This window comes from Epargyreus clarus, unplaced genomic scaffold, assembly GCF_041222505.1.
Source record: "Epargyreus clarus isolate Ecla_fem2 unplaced genomic scaffold, WU_Ecla_fem_2.2 ptg000029l, whole genome shotgun sequence".
Classification (NCBI taxonomy): Eukaryota; Metazoa; Arthropoda; class Insecta; order Lepidoptera; family Hesperiidae; genus Epargyreus; species Epargyreus clarus.
Genome location: NW_027332235.1, coordinates 3,140,017 through 3,153,871, shown reverse-complemented (window position 1 = coordinate 3,153,871; position 13,855 = coordinate 3,140,017). Strand labels below are relative to the sequence as shown.

At 35.9% G+C, this 13,855-nt stretch overlaps 1 protein-coding gene and 1 long non-coding RNA gene across 2 annotated transcripts in view; one reads left to right on the top strand and one right to left on the bottom strand.

Annotated features, from left to right (window-relative positions):
* Positions 1–13,855, top strand: part of LOC140754277 (uncharacterized) — a 182,520-nt gene that overhangs the window by 39,692 nt on the left and 128,973 nt on the right. The window lies entirely within an intron of this gene.
* Positions 10,779–11,658, bottom strand: LOC140754421 (uncharacterized). The gene is made up of 2 exons (XR_012103659.1): positions 11,124–11,658; positions 10,779–11,040 (listed from the first exon to the last, which is right to left on the bottom strand). It is a non-coding gene; the product is annotated as an uncharacterized LOC140754421 (long non-coding RNA).

Sequence of the window (13,855 nt, the reverse complement as noted above, 5' to 3'; positions counted from 1 at the left end):
TAGATAGACGCAATATACATATTATGCGTGAAGCATATACGTAATATGCTATTCAATGTAACGATCTTGTAATAAAATGTAATATTTGTAAACTTTGCCACATTTTTGATATTAAGTGATCGATATCACTCTATCCAATCTTAGATAGAATTCGAATTCTACCTTAGTTAGTCCAAACTTTTCACACCCTTCACACTAGAACACAGCAATGTTTAACACAGTTGTTTCAAATTACCAGTGTTAAACCTCTTTATTTGTTAAGACTCCGGCGGCACCACCGCCACACCTATTTCTGCCTTATAGCAGCAGTGTTAAGCGCTGCTGTTTTCTAATTTAAAACGGATACATTTCCGCGTCATTCCAGCTTAGTCCTCAGAGGTAACGGCGCATTTGTAGCCGACTTCAGGTAGGAATGTAATCTTATCCGGGGTTGTCCATCGGCGGCAGTAGCCACTTACCATACGGTGGACTGTACGCGTGCTACTCCTATTAAATTCAGATAGATGTGGCGATGGTACCTTTGACCTGCGAAGTTGGTAGGCATCAGAATGATACAATACAGTAGACATAACAATAAAAGACCCACCCACGCAACACAGGTAAAACCTACGTAGTTCAAACCGACATGCAGACACACTTCATTTTTATTATGGCAGCTAATGGACGTGTATGTGTGGGTGTGAGTGGATACTTGATACCATTTACCGGCGAAGCCACTGTGAATTATGACGGTTTTTGGAGTTAAGGTTTTTTTGGTATCCATTTTTGTGGTATTTTCACCAAGACAAACTGAAGGAAAACATCGTGAGGAAACCTGCATACCTGAATAAAACAAATCTTAATGGTATGTGAAGTCTACCAATACCAATACGCACTGGCCAGAGCGGTGGACTATGGCCAAATCCTTCACATTATGAATGGAGACCCGTGCCCAGCAGTGGAACAGTAATGGGTTGATGATGATTCACCGAAACTAGAGAGAGATTCAATAATTAAATATTTAACACGGCTTATTGAAGAATTGGATAATTTTACCATAAGCATTAGTTTTCAAATAGACCAAACGGTTTATAGTTAAATAATTATAATAACTTTTATTTTTAGTGTTGTCTAATTCCGAGTGTGTAAAATAACATAGGGAAAGGAATAGCGTAAGCTTTATAAATGTCTATGAAAATCATGCTATGTGTTACAATAGTTATTGAGTTTTAGTTACTGATTGTTGAATCTTGGCGTGAAATCCCTATAAGTATCCGATAAATAATTTACATTTTATTAATTTCGAACAAATCCAAATGATTTTTAAAATGTTCTTTATTCATCAGTTCAATATGTCGATTCAGAGTAGATACTGGCTATAGCGTGTACTGTACACATAAATGATACGAGTACATCAGATATGGACAGTACGTCATGGTAACACACGGGCAATTAAGTTCTCAAGGTGATTCATCACACTGCTTGGTTAGGGTCGTATCACACACGGCACGAAAAAATGGATATAAATTAACGTTAAAATAAACGCTCTCTACACTCACAGACCCACATTAGGATTCCCTGTGTCATGGGTGCCATAGACACACACAAAGACGAATACACAAACACCCAGACCCAGAATAGATATCTTAATTCATCATTTAGATGTCTGTCTGGCCGGAGATCGAACCCGGGACCCTTTACGCGTCAGACCGGTATCGTGACCGCTCCGCCACGCGGGTCGTCGTGAAATTAGATTGAAATGTGAAATTAGAATAAATTTTGTAACATATATTTTAAGTTTTATCGATAATCTTAATAATATTTTTTATAATCTAGTGTTAATATTCCAATCGATTTATAAATTAGATAATAAAACTATTTTAAAATTTAAAAAAATAAACGCATTAAATAAATAATGATAAAATAACTTAAGGGAATAATATATAACCTAACCTAACCCTTATGGTTAGAAAAAGTGTATTACACGCGTAAGAATTAAAACGATTAAGTACAAAATAACTGGTAAATATCTACAAATATATAATAATATTTTTCGTAACGCTAATAGGTACTTATGTCGCGCTTAAAGATGTTTCACTTCAAATACTTATATGAAAAATAAGCAAAAATAAAGTAGGTTTTACATTGTCTTTTTAAGTAAAGTTTTATATAATGTTTGTTCTAATTTGGTTTACAGCTTGTCTTAAAAAATATTAAAATAACGATCTGTATAGTAATGACCAATTATTAAAATGACGATCATACAGTTTTATGTAGCGACATCCTTTTTTTTTTTTTTGTTTTTTTTTTTTTTGTAGCGACACCCTAACGATGCAATATACCACGACCGGTTTACTTCCAAATCGTAAACTGATGTGAATAGATGATTTGAGATAAATTACATCCTCCATGAACACATGGACAGACGTATGGGTTTTTTATTAATTTTTATCGTAAACGAGCAATACAAAATGCAGTTCACCTGCTAAAAAGTGGCTACTGTCGCACTTAAAGGCAAAATGAAATATCTAAGTTTAGTGACTTCGTTTTTTTGGAAGAGTATACGAGTAGCAAACGAGCATGCAGTGCATCTGATGGTAAGTGGGTACTGTTGCCCATGGATATCTGTAATCAACCCCAGATAAGATTAGATTCCTACTTGAGGTCGTTCACAGAAGCGCCCTGCCCGTGAGGACCAAGCCGGAATACCTCTAAAAAGTATGTCTATTACTACACCCTTCAAACCAGAACATAGCAGCGTTTAACACTACTGTTATTAAATAGAAATAGTTCCGAAGAAGCCGAACCACATAAGAGTCTACCACTTTTAAACAAACCAACCTTAGAAACAACCTACCTTATGCACCCTACGGGCATGCTACCACAATCGCACTAAAAGAGGCTCTTCTACCTAATTTTACTAAACATAACTGCAGAAGTAAATAATCGCTTGAGATTTTGACATCTTTAAATTGTAGAACTAAGAATCATGCTTGCAATAAGCTAAATATATGAAGCGGAAATTGTAATTGTACCAGTTCAGATGTACCGCGCATATTTGAAAGAAAGAAGAAAGAAAGAAAGAAACATTTATTCGGATAATTGCAACACAAATGAGATACTATAATAGAGAGAGACAAAAAAAAATAAAATAACCTAAAACAAAAGAAAAAAATAATAAATAAAACAACAGCAAAAGGACAATAAAATGTACAATCAGTTATTACAATAATATATATTGCAACGACCACGAAAAGGGACAATCTCAGCATGTGCCACGTGCAGGTAAACTGCGTCATGGCTCTGATTTTCAGTTTGCCCCCTGCGTCTGGGCTGCTATTTGACTCTCTTTCGTGGTAAGTATTGGTAAAAATCGCACTGTGACAGAAATATCTTCTCACAAGACTCTTCTTAGCATCACTAAATTCACATACATCGGTCGGTTTTAATTAGTAAGCAATGGCCGATGTGAAAGTCTAAGCTTATATGTGAAAAATATCACTATAGTCCAAATATATGGTAAGTAGTCACTGCCGTCCATAGACATTTGTAATCAACTCCATATAGAGCAGATTCTACCAATCAAAGATGCGTTTCCACTTCTGAGGACTAAGATAGTCCCCTCTCATGTGAATAAGTCGGCATCCACACCTTTCCACCGAAGATAGAAGCCTTAATGGTTCCACTCAAGAGGTACTTCCACTTCTGTCCCTGTAGTTCCGGGACTAGAATAGGGCTACGGTATCCCCTGCCTGTTGTAAAAGGCGACTGAAGACGATACGGAAGCTCGTATCGTCCAACAACAACCCCGGGAAGGACGGCGGTGTGTGTGGCCGCATACCGTCGTAAACACCAGGTATGCAGGAGTAGCGTAAACTGCTCCCCCCAGGGCAGAGCCCGATAGAGGCATCGCACTTAAAGGACTCCGATTGTGTTCCATCGGAGATCCCGGAGTTCTTCAGCAAGCGCTAAGGACGGCCACCGGGGGGGTTTTGGTGCGGTAAAAATCATATATCACATAACCCGGCGTCGCTCCCACGTCGTCGGGTACCTTTTGAAGGTTTCCCCTCGTAAAAAAAAACAAAAAAGGTACCTCCACTTCACCTATTTCCCTTAACAATAATCTCCCTAGAATAAATAACAGTGGTGAGCGCTGCTGTGCTATGGTTTGGATGGTAAGGCAGAGGTTCTTATTCGAGGCGTTATACTATCATATAACTTCAGGTAAACTACAAAATCTTTCTTTGCTACTTAAATACCAAAAAAACGCAGACCTACTTCACACTACTTAGTTTGGAGGTGGTAGGTACCGACCTGATCGAAAAATATTGATTCTACCATCCTCAAAGGGGAAATACACACTTAGAATTAATAAATAAGTTAAATTAGACACAATTTTGTTGTTGCCAATTAACCAGTAAATTAGAAGTCAAGTGAGTGTTGTTTTTTTTATATAAATTAGAAGTAGCAGACGAGCATGCAGTCCACCTGATGGTAAGTGATTGCAGCCGCCCTGGACATCTGTAATCAACCCCATAGGATTAGATCTTCCTACCTAAGGTCACTGGACTACCGAGTGTTGTAGTCACTTGTCTAAGTGACCACAACAAGTTAAATTTATCTAAATTTAAACGTCAGAAATTTGGAAATGAGAATGGTCATAATATTCCCAAATTTATTCATCTGATGTACTGCCCACATACGAACGTAACGAACGTAGGAGAGTCAATTCCGCGAGCCGTAAACTTCTGATGGCAGTGACACTTCAAATGGGACATAAGTTCCTCTGTATATGGAAATTGATTGCGATTGTTTCCGTACAGTTAGAGTTTAACTTCGTGTACTTGTTTGTGTCGGCGCGTTGTTTAGTGATTTTGAAGGAGTTTATGGTTTTACATTGGAAGTAGGCCCGTAAAATATTGCTGTCTTATTACGGAACACGGGACTCTCAGAGTAAGATGTATTTAGGCCATAGTCAGCCAGTAGATCATAGTATCATAGTAGGTCATAGAGTGCGAGTGCTACTAGCGTACCCGTGGTCACGACAAAGGGCGTCCAGAGGAACACCGTGGAGTTTTGGCCGGTAAGAGTCCCGCATATCCTCGCCACTACCCCCGCAGCCGAGAGGAACCCATGAAGGGTTTCCCCACGAAAAAAGTCATAGAATGGTAACATAGCAGTAGACCATAGTGGTAGGCCATAGATTGGTAGAGTACACACCTTTTTTTTACATTCCCTCACGATGTTTTCTGTTACTTTTTAAGGAGGCCTACCTATTTTATAGCAACGCATCTAAGGCGGTTCGCCTTAGATGCGTTCAGGAAGGAATCTAATCTTATCTGGGATTAATATCAGATGTTCGCACTTACTCGTACCATAAGGTGGACTGTACGTTCGTTTGCTGCTTCTATATTATGTATTTTTTTTATAATATAGGAGTAGCAGACGAGCATGCAGTCTACCTGATGGTAAGTGGCTACTGCCGCCCATGGACATCTGTAATCTACCCCAGATAGGATTAGATATTCCTACCTGAGGTCGTCCACAGATGCGCTGCTACTCCTGAGGACTAAGCTGGAGCGCCTCGGAAAAGTCTGTCTCCCTTACCACACACTTCAAAACGGAACACAGCAGCGCCTAACACTGCTGTTATTAGGTAGATTATGAAACCATTAAAATATTTAAAACTTATTATACATATATTACTATTTCCGTAACACGAAAAATCAAAGATGAGCAGAAATCACGTAAAATAACAACATTAAACGTGCCCAAATTACACTAGGATTCGAACCTGTACAAGGTTCAAGCGTTAATCTGAAATTCATACCACCATATTACCACTTGTCATCATCATCATCATCATCAACAACCCATTACTGTCCCACAGCTGGGCACGGGTCTCCTCTCATAATCAGAAGGATTAGGCCATAGTCCACCGCGCTGGCCAAGTGCGTATTGGTGGACTTCACATACCTTTGAGTTTTTTTTTATAAATCTCTCAGGTATGCAGGTTTCGTCACGTTGTTTTCCTTCACCGTTTAAGCAAGTGATAATTAATTTCTAATACGCACATAACTTTGAAAAATCAGAGGAGCGGGCCTGGGATTTGAACCTCGGTCCCCTCGATCGAAAGGCCGAGTTTCTAAACCACTAGGCTATTACCGCCTGTCACTATGTTAATAACGTAAGCATTTTTATCCTGCAATTCTTACAACTAAGCAGAACATATTCACCATTAGTTTTTAAGAGAAGCAAGTTCCCGCGTAAGAAGGTTAAAATCCGGTACACATGTGACCACGTGTGTAAATAACACATTTGATGTGTCACTTTATGGTGCCGCAGAGTAAATTGTAGCAGAGATTTTTTTTATATTTTATATGGAATTTTTCGTATGGGGATTTTTATATAGAATCTGACAGAAAAAAAGTTCAAACTGTCGTTTAACAAACGCAATGTAAAAAAAGCGTACTATAAACTAAGTGATTATTTGACTGACAAAACGGTGTGGTCTGAAGTAGTTCCAGCTCCACATGTACCATTAGGTTAAGTTTAACATTGTAAAAAACATATTTTTTAAAAGATGTGCGTTATGGAGTTTCTGTCGCCGCTTCTCCTCCATAACGAAACACCTTTTAAAATGGTGGTAGTTGTATTGACATTCAAAAAGAGCAAAAAACCTATTTTGAATAAAAAAATGATTTGATGTGATTTTAATATTTTATATATGGGATAATATATAAATGTATTCGTGATTTTATAATATATTTAATTTTCTCAGTAAATTAAAAAAAAGTCACAAAATTTTAGTTCAAAATAATCCTATTATTTTTAAAAGTAGTTATTATTAGCGGTGGAATAAAATTATTCATATTTCAAATACGACATCATCATCAAACCTATATTTACTTTATAGTAGCAATTTTGGGGCTACAGTCGACTTTATATTAAATGGAATCGACTACAATCTTCTTCATACTCTATCATGTACATAAATAACATTATTGTATCATCATCATCATCAAACCATCTTTTCCCACTGCTGAGCATGGGTCTTCTCTCACAATGAGAAGGATTAGGCCATAATCCACCGCCCTGACCAAGTACGAATTGGTTGACGTCACATACCTTTGAAAACTTTTTTAAAGGTTTCTCAGGTATGCAGGTTTCCTCACGATGTTTTCCTAAAACTGAAAACAGTGTTTAAAACATCAACTGTATTCAAAATCTTAAAATATTAAACTCTACTGTTCTGTACTCTACCATAATATTTGTGCACGAAGTTTGTATGTTCATGTGAAGATTGCAGCGAATTGTTTAGCACCTCCATAATATGTGTAGGTACTCGAAAATTAGGCTGGTGAGACTCATAGAGTTGTTACTTAAGACGAGACAAAAATGTTGTGACACACACAAAAATAGGCATAGATAATTAAACACGGTAACTAATAAAGCGATAATATGTTATATTTTTTTAAATATATTATTATTATTTATTATACAGCAGTCGGTTCTTTTCTTGTATTCCCTATTTTTCTAAAAACTCTTAGGCGTAAAGTTTTCTTCTGTTTTTGTATAACGAGTAATAATTTATTTTATAGGTGGTAGAGCTCTTTGTGGGTCGACTCCGGCGGTACCACCACCACACCTATTTCTGCCTTATAACAGCAGTGTTAAGCGCTGCTTAACACTGCTGTTATAAGACATACTTTTCTGAGGCGTCCCAGCTTAGTCCTCAGGGGTAGCGGCGCATCCGTCATCGACCTCAGGTAGGAATATCTAAATCTATCTGGGATTGATTACAGATGTTCATGGGCGACAGTAGCGACTTACATTCAGGTGGATTGCATGCTCGTCTGCTACTTCTATATTATAAATAAAAGACACCCAGATCCAGAACTAATCCATTATTTAAATGTCTGACCGGAGATCGAACCCGGAACCCTTTGCGCGTCGCGGTATGGTGACGCGGGTTCAATGTATGTCACATAAACACAAAGTCACTTATTACCTAGAAACTGGTGAGCAATAAAAACTCCTATCTCGGTTGACTTAAACATAAATATTTTTAGCACGTTTGCCTACAATGTAATGAAGTTGTAGATTTTACTTACCACAGAATAATATAATTGTTGAGTAGAAGAGTCTGTAGCGTTCTGTTTGTTGATTTGGCAAATGGATAAGCAGTCTAACTGACAAAAAGTACTGTGAAAGTTGTACCATAGTCCATATTAACTAAAATGCACATTAATAAACTTCACTATACTTACCACACGTTTGCTTTTGGAGAATTAATTTTTTTTGTGGAATTAGTCCGCTGAGCAAATTATCGTTAAAACAAAAAACCCGCATGCTTAAAAAATAAGCAATGTCACTCCCACAATTGAGACGAGTTAACCATACCTCACATGTGAAAATCCGTTAAGCCATTTGAGTTAGTACGCGAATGAGTACATACATACACACACAGGGCCGGATTTAGAGGTCTAGGGGCCTTGGGGCAACAAAGGAGTGGAGGTCCTCTGGCCCCAAATTATTTGCCGAATAAAATGAACAATTTTTTCAGTTGAGTTTTTCAATAAATATTTTATTATGAAACGCAGGTAGATTCTTCTAGTATTCATGTTTGTACAAACTACTGTAGATAAAGGTAAAACAGCGAAAAAAAATATCAAAGGAAAGGATTGTTTTTACTAGTTAAAAAAAAATCCGACGTCTCTATTGTGGGGCCCCCTCTTTTGTGGAGGCCCCGGGGCTGCCACCCCGGTTGCCCTCCCTTAAATCCGGTTCTGTACATACATAAAAAAGACAATACCCTTTGCAGTCATGTAAATATCACTACTTATTAAGAACGATCGTCATCGTTATCAATATTCAATAAATCCAAACTTTACCGACATATGGTAAAAAATTAACAATTTCTAGTTTGAAGTAATTGTCAAATATCTATCTACACATCATATATAGCAATAAAAAGATTAATAATTCATAACAGACGTTGATACCTAAATGGAACCTGGGATCTATGTCGTAGCTGCCTGTAATTCTCTATGGATGTTACTCTATGATTCCTAACACCTTCTAAGGGTCAGTTTAATGAAATCATCCTATTATGAAACTGTTATGTACAGTTCGTATTTATTTTAGCTATTACAGAACAAATTGCTTGGGAGATAAAGATAATCTTGGGAAGATTAACTGTTTAATATCGTACATAAATGTAAGTCTATAGGATAGGGCCACATTTAACGGCGCGGGATTGGCTTCTATCGCTCATAAAAATATAATTTACGATATAAACATTTTAGAACCCTATGTGATTTGACTCCGGCGGCATCACCGCTACACTTATTTACCTTATAACAGCAGTGTTAAGCGCTGTAGAGTTCTGGTTTGAAGGGTGTGGTACGGGAGACATACTTATGCGAAGCTTTCTAACTTAGCCCTCAGGCGTAGTAAAGCATCTGTTGTCAATCTCAGGTTGAAATTTTAGTAAACCATATGATTTACTCCACATACTCAACAGACTGTCTATTATTAAAGTTCAATGAACACGTCAAAAACATATAAGTTTAAAAAAATAGCGTTGCGTACCTGGGATCCGAACCTCAGACCCAGCCACTGAGAAGGCGCAATTTCAAGCTAGGGCTAAAGCTTAGGGCTAACATTCACACAAGTACATATATTGGTTTCTTATCGAACCTTGTGAGGAAACCATATTTATTGCAAGAATAATATTCTCAACTATCTAGCATATAATAATAAACACAATTTATTTAGTAGGTTAACCCTATAATATCGCGATCATATTAAAATTAGTATGACTTGGTTCAATAAAGATTGTTATCCCAAATGACCAAGTTATAAGTGCTTCATAACTTTACATTCAATAAAATAATATTATTTTAATTGGTGCTGTCGAAGGGTCGAAGGGTGAGTGTGAAATATTAGTATAGGTAGTTACACCATCACACAAAAACAATGTCTTGTGACCTTTTCTGGTGGTCCTCTCAGATTAAAGGTCTTTAGTAACCTTTAATCTGATTCGATATAATTTATGTTGGTATAATAATAACACCGGTCTACAGAATTTTTGAGCATGGGTTATACATACGTTATTTTTATTCCTTTTATACCTAGAAATAAGAAAAAGAACAGAAAATAGTTCTGAATTTACTTTTATGTGTACAAATTGGAAAATTCAAATCAATGAAAATATAGGGTCTTCTAACAAGGACTTCCGAACTTTGAAAGTTGACAACGGTCATCTTACTGAAGCAACATCTGTCAAATTAGTTTTAATTTATTCAGTTTGTTTTGCCAAATTACCATGGACGTTTATAGCATTCAACAACATGAACAAATAATAAAATTATTGTATCAAAAAGCTATTCTGTTCGGGCAACGCGTGCTACAATCGTCCGCTACCGCGTGGTCGCCATAATCGTCCTACCGAGAGGACTATTCGCAATCTGGTGGATAAATTAAAGTCTACTGGGTCATTAAATGATTGACTAACATTCGTATATCAAAGAAACGGAAGATCTGCCGAAAACATCGCCGCTGTCCGTGAGAGTGTGCACTAGAATCTGAGACAGTCGATTTCCCGTCGCCCATAAGAACTCTGCCTTTTGCAGACCATAACCATAAAAGCCGTGCGGACATTTGAACGATGTTATATTCTACACATAATGGCAGCAATAAGTCCTTCAAACGAATAAAAAAGATCGATAATATATCACACACAATTTGTTTTATATAATTTTAAAGATAGGAAACGCTCAATAATACATGAAAAATGGACACAGTTGATTTATTAAAAGATACACAAACATCAATTAATGATACATTCTTATAACAGAAATTTTAAAATAGAATGCAAGTACTTATTAATCAACACTAAACAGTCGTTGGTAGATCCGGATAATATGTTTTCTTTGATTTTATTATCTTTGTGTGGATTCACAATACAAAAATAACAATCTATGCGATGATTACTGAGTATCCTCCAAAATCTTGGCACTGCAAACTTCATTGCTCTTTTTTCACCTCGGTACCAACCTACAATAAAACGTACCATATTATAACCTAATTAAAGTTATTATAAAATAGCTATTAAATTAAAAAAATGAATATAAACTCACCGTCCAGAATATTTCTGCAAGTGTTACCTGACACAATATGTGAGGCCCATTTTTTATCTTGATTTTTAACAGGTATACAGTATACAGATGGAAGTAAGTTGGTATGCCTCGGAAATCTTTAAATTTGTACATAAATCGTCCTTTTTCTCTCATTTTGTCATAAATTCGCCGCAAATATAATAAAATATGTCGGCGTCTCGTTTACAACATCTCGAAGTCATTTTGTACAGACTGATACAACGAAAAAAAAAAAGAATTACGTTATTCCACTGAAATAAGCAATCACTTACTTTCGTACACAAGGAGCGATGCAAGAAACACTACACTCCGCCCCCTTGCCACTCTTTTGACAACGTTAGTGTGCCAAGACCGACTTTATTGGACTCGAAAATAAAAAAATGTTAAATTGCTCTAATTTCTATAAAAGCAAATATTATCGATTTGTAATTTCATTTTTTTATATATATTTGCTTATATAATCAGAATATATTAAGTAAAACTCATGCACAAAAAAAAATTAAAAATTGTTGACCTATGTAATGTATTGTTATAATAATTACAATTAGTTTTATTAGTAGACACACAACAGATAACTTCTCTCATTTATCAATACTTTCAAGAATTTGATCCTTATTAGCGACACTATCCGATGAAGGAATTATACAGGGTGTGTTTTTTTCAAAATTAACTCGTTCGATTTCCGGCAAGGGATTTTTTTTTCAAAAACAAATGACGCAGGTTTAGTTTTTATCAATAACGGCTTCGTAGCTCCTTTCAGCATTTTCCGCTAATACTTATAATTTCGGATTTGGCCCTGAAGGCCCATTTGAAAAATTCACCCTGTATATACCTAATTGGCATTAACATCCTTATAGTTCTAAAAGTACCTTATTATAATTATTTTATTATTATTAACACAGCATACTTCTTGCTTATAAATATTTCACTTAATTTAATACGCGAAGTTGCAACAAGCACAATAAAATTAGCACATACATTACTTCAATACTGTTTCCTGTCAAAACATATGTAATAAAATGAAGAAAATAGTAAAATATAAAGTTACTAATCGCATAAACGTGTCTGGTTACTGAAATACAAAGATATATGCAAATTATATGTAAAATTTGTTATATGTGTATATGTTATTCCATAAATATGGGTAATAATGGGTTTTCTTTCACTGTTATTTTGTGAGGAAAATTCAACACAGATTTCGTTGCACTACTTACTCAATTTGTACAATTACAAGTATTGTTTAATTGTCGTAACGACCCTACAGTTTATCTAATCTAAATATATATAACTCAAAGGTGAGACTGACTGACATAGTGATCTATCAACGCACCGCCCAAACCACTGGACGGATCGGGCTGAAATTTGGCCTGCAGGTAGATGTTATGACGTAGGCATCCATTAAGAAAGGATTTTGATCAATTCTACCCCCAAGGGGATAAAATAGGGGATGAAAATATTACTTCATAACGCGAGCGAAGCCGCGGGCAAAAGCTCGACAATAAGTGGTTAAAACCGCCCGTAGACATTTGTAATTAAGTTCAAATAACGTTTGTATTCTACTTAAAGTGTGACAGTCTTTTATGATATAAAAAACGAACATTCGAACGTTGAGTCCACCTAAATAGGGAGGATCGTAAGTGGCCACTGTCGCTCATGGACACCTATTATCAACCCTAGATAAGATTACATCTCTATCTGAAGTTGGCCACAGATGCCTTCCTATGCCTGAGGATGAAGTTACACTTCGGATAAGTATATCTCCCTTCAAAGCGGAACACAGCACCGCTTAATTTTCCGATTATTAGGCAATAGATGGGGCGGTGATGTCAAACCATAAATAAGGTGTTCCATTATTTTTAAAGAATCATACTAACTATAATATTACTGGGCCCTCTCCAAATTTAACATGATATATTCCTTCCGAGCAACGTTCGCATACGGTCCGGGCTGAAAATCAGTTGCCGAGATCCAATCTCGGTTTTTTTCTGAGCTCCGGAACCTTTTTCACAGACTTTAGCTCCAACACTCGATTATGTATTTTGTTTGTTTTTATTTTTTAATTTACTTTATTATTTTCAGTTTTTTTTTATATTTTGTGTAATTTTATTTCTTAAGAAAATTTAGTCAATAAGTTCATAATTAAGTTTGTATTTCCATATGTGTATTTTTGGATTTCATTTTATTATGTGTTATAATTTGTTGTTGTTGCTTAAGTTCTTGAAATAAATAATCTATCTATCTATCTATCTATTCAGGCCGAGACTAGAATATAGAATACCTAAAATAAATCCCTTGGTTTACTTACCGCCCTATATAACTCGTATAGTTTAAATAGTAATCAAATAAATAAGCTATTTGCATTTCTACCGGTCATACTAAACTGTTGGTTGTAATCTGTGGTTATAATTGTTATTGAACGAGTGCAGGTGGTCGCCATCTTGCTATAAGGAAATTGGATTATTTGCTATTGAATCATGTTATGAGACTAGATTTTAATTGGTTTTACGTTAAATGTAGGTTTTGTGTGTAATTTTCTCGCAGGTTGCGCATCTAATTCAATTTCAGTTTTTGTTATTTTGATGTGAAATTATCAGTGCGGGCTACGAATCGGGTCTATTAAAAATTGGTCAACTTATTACTTAATTAAAAAAATGCGTTATTAAATTTGTTAAACCATTAGATGGAACGCGAATCTCAAAATAATATTTGCAAAA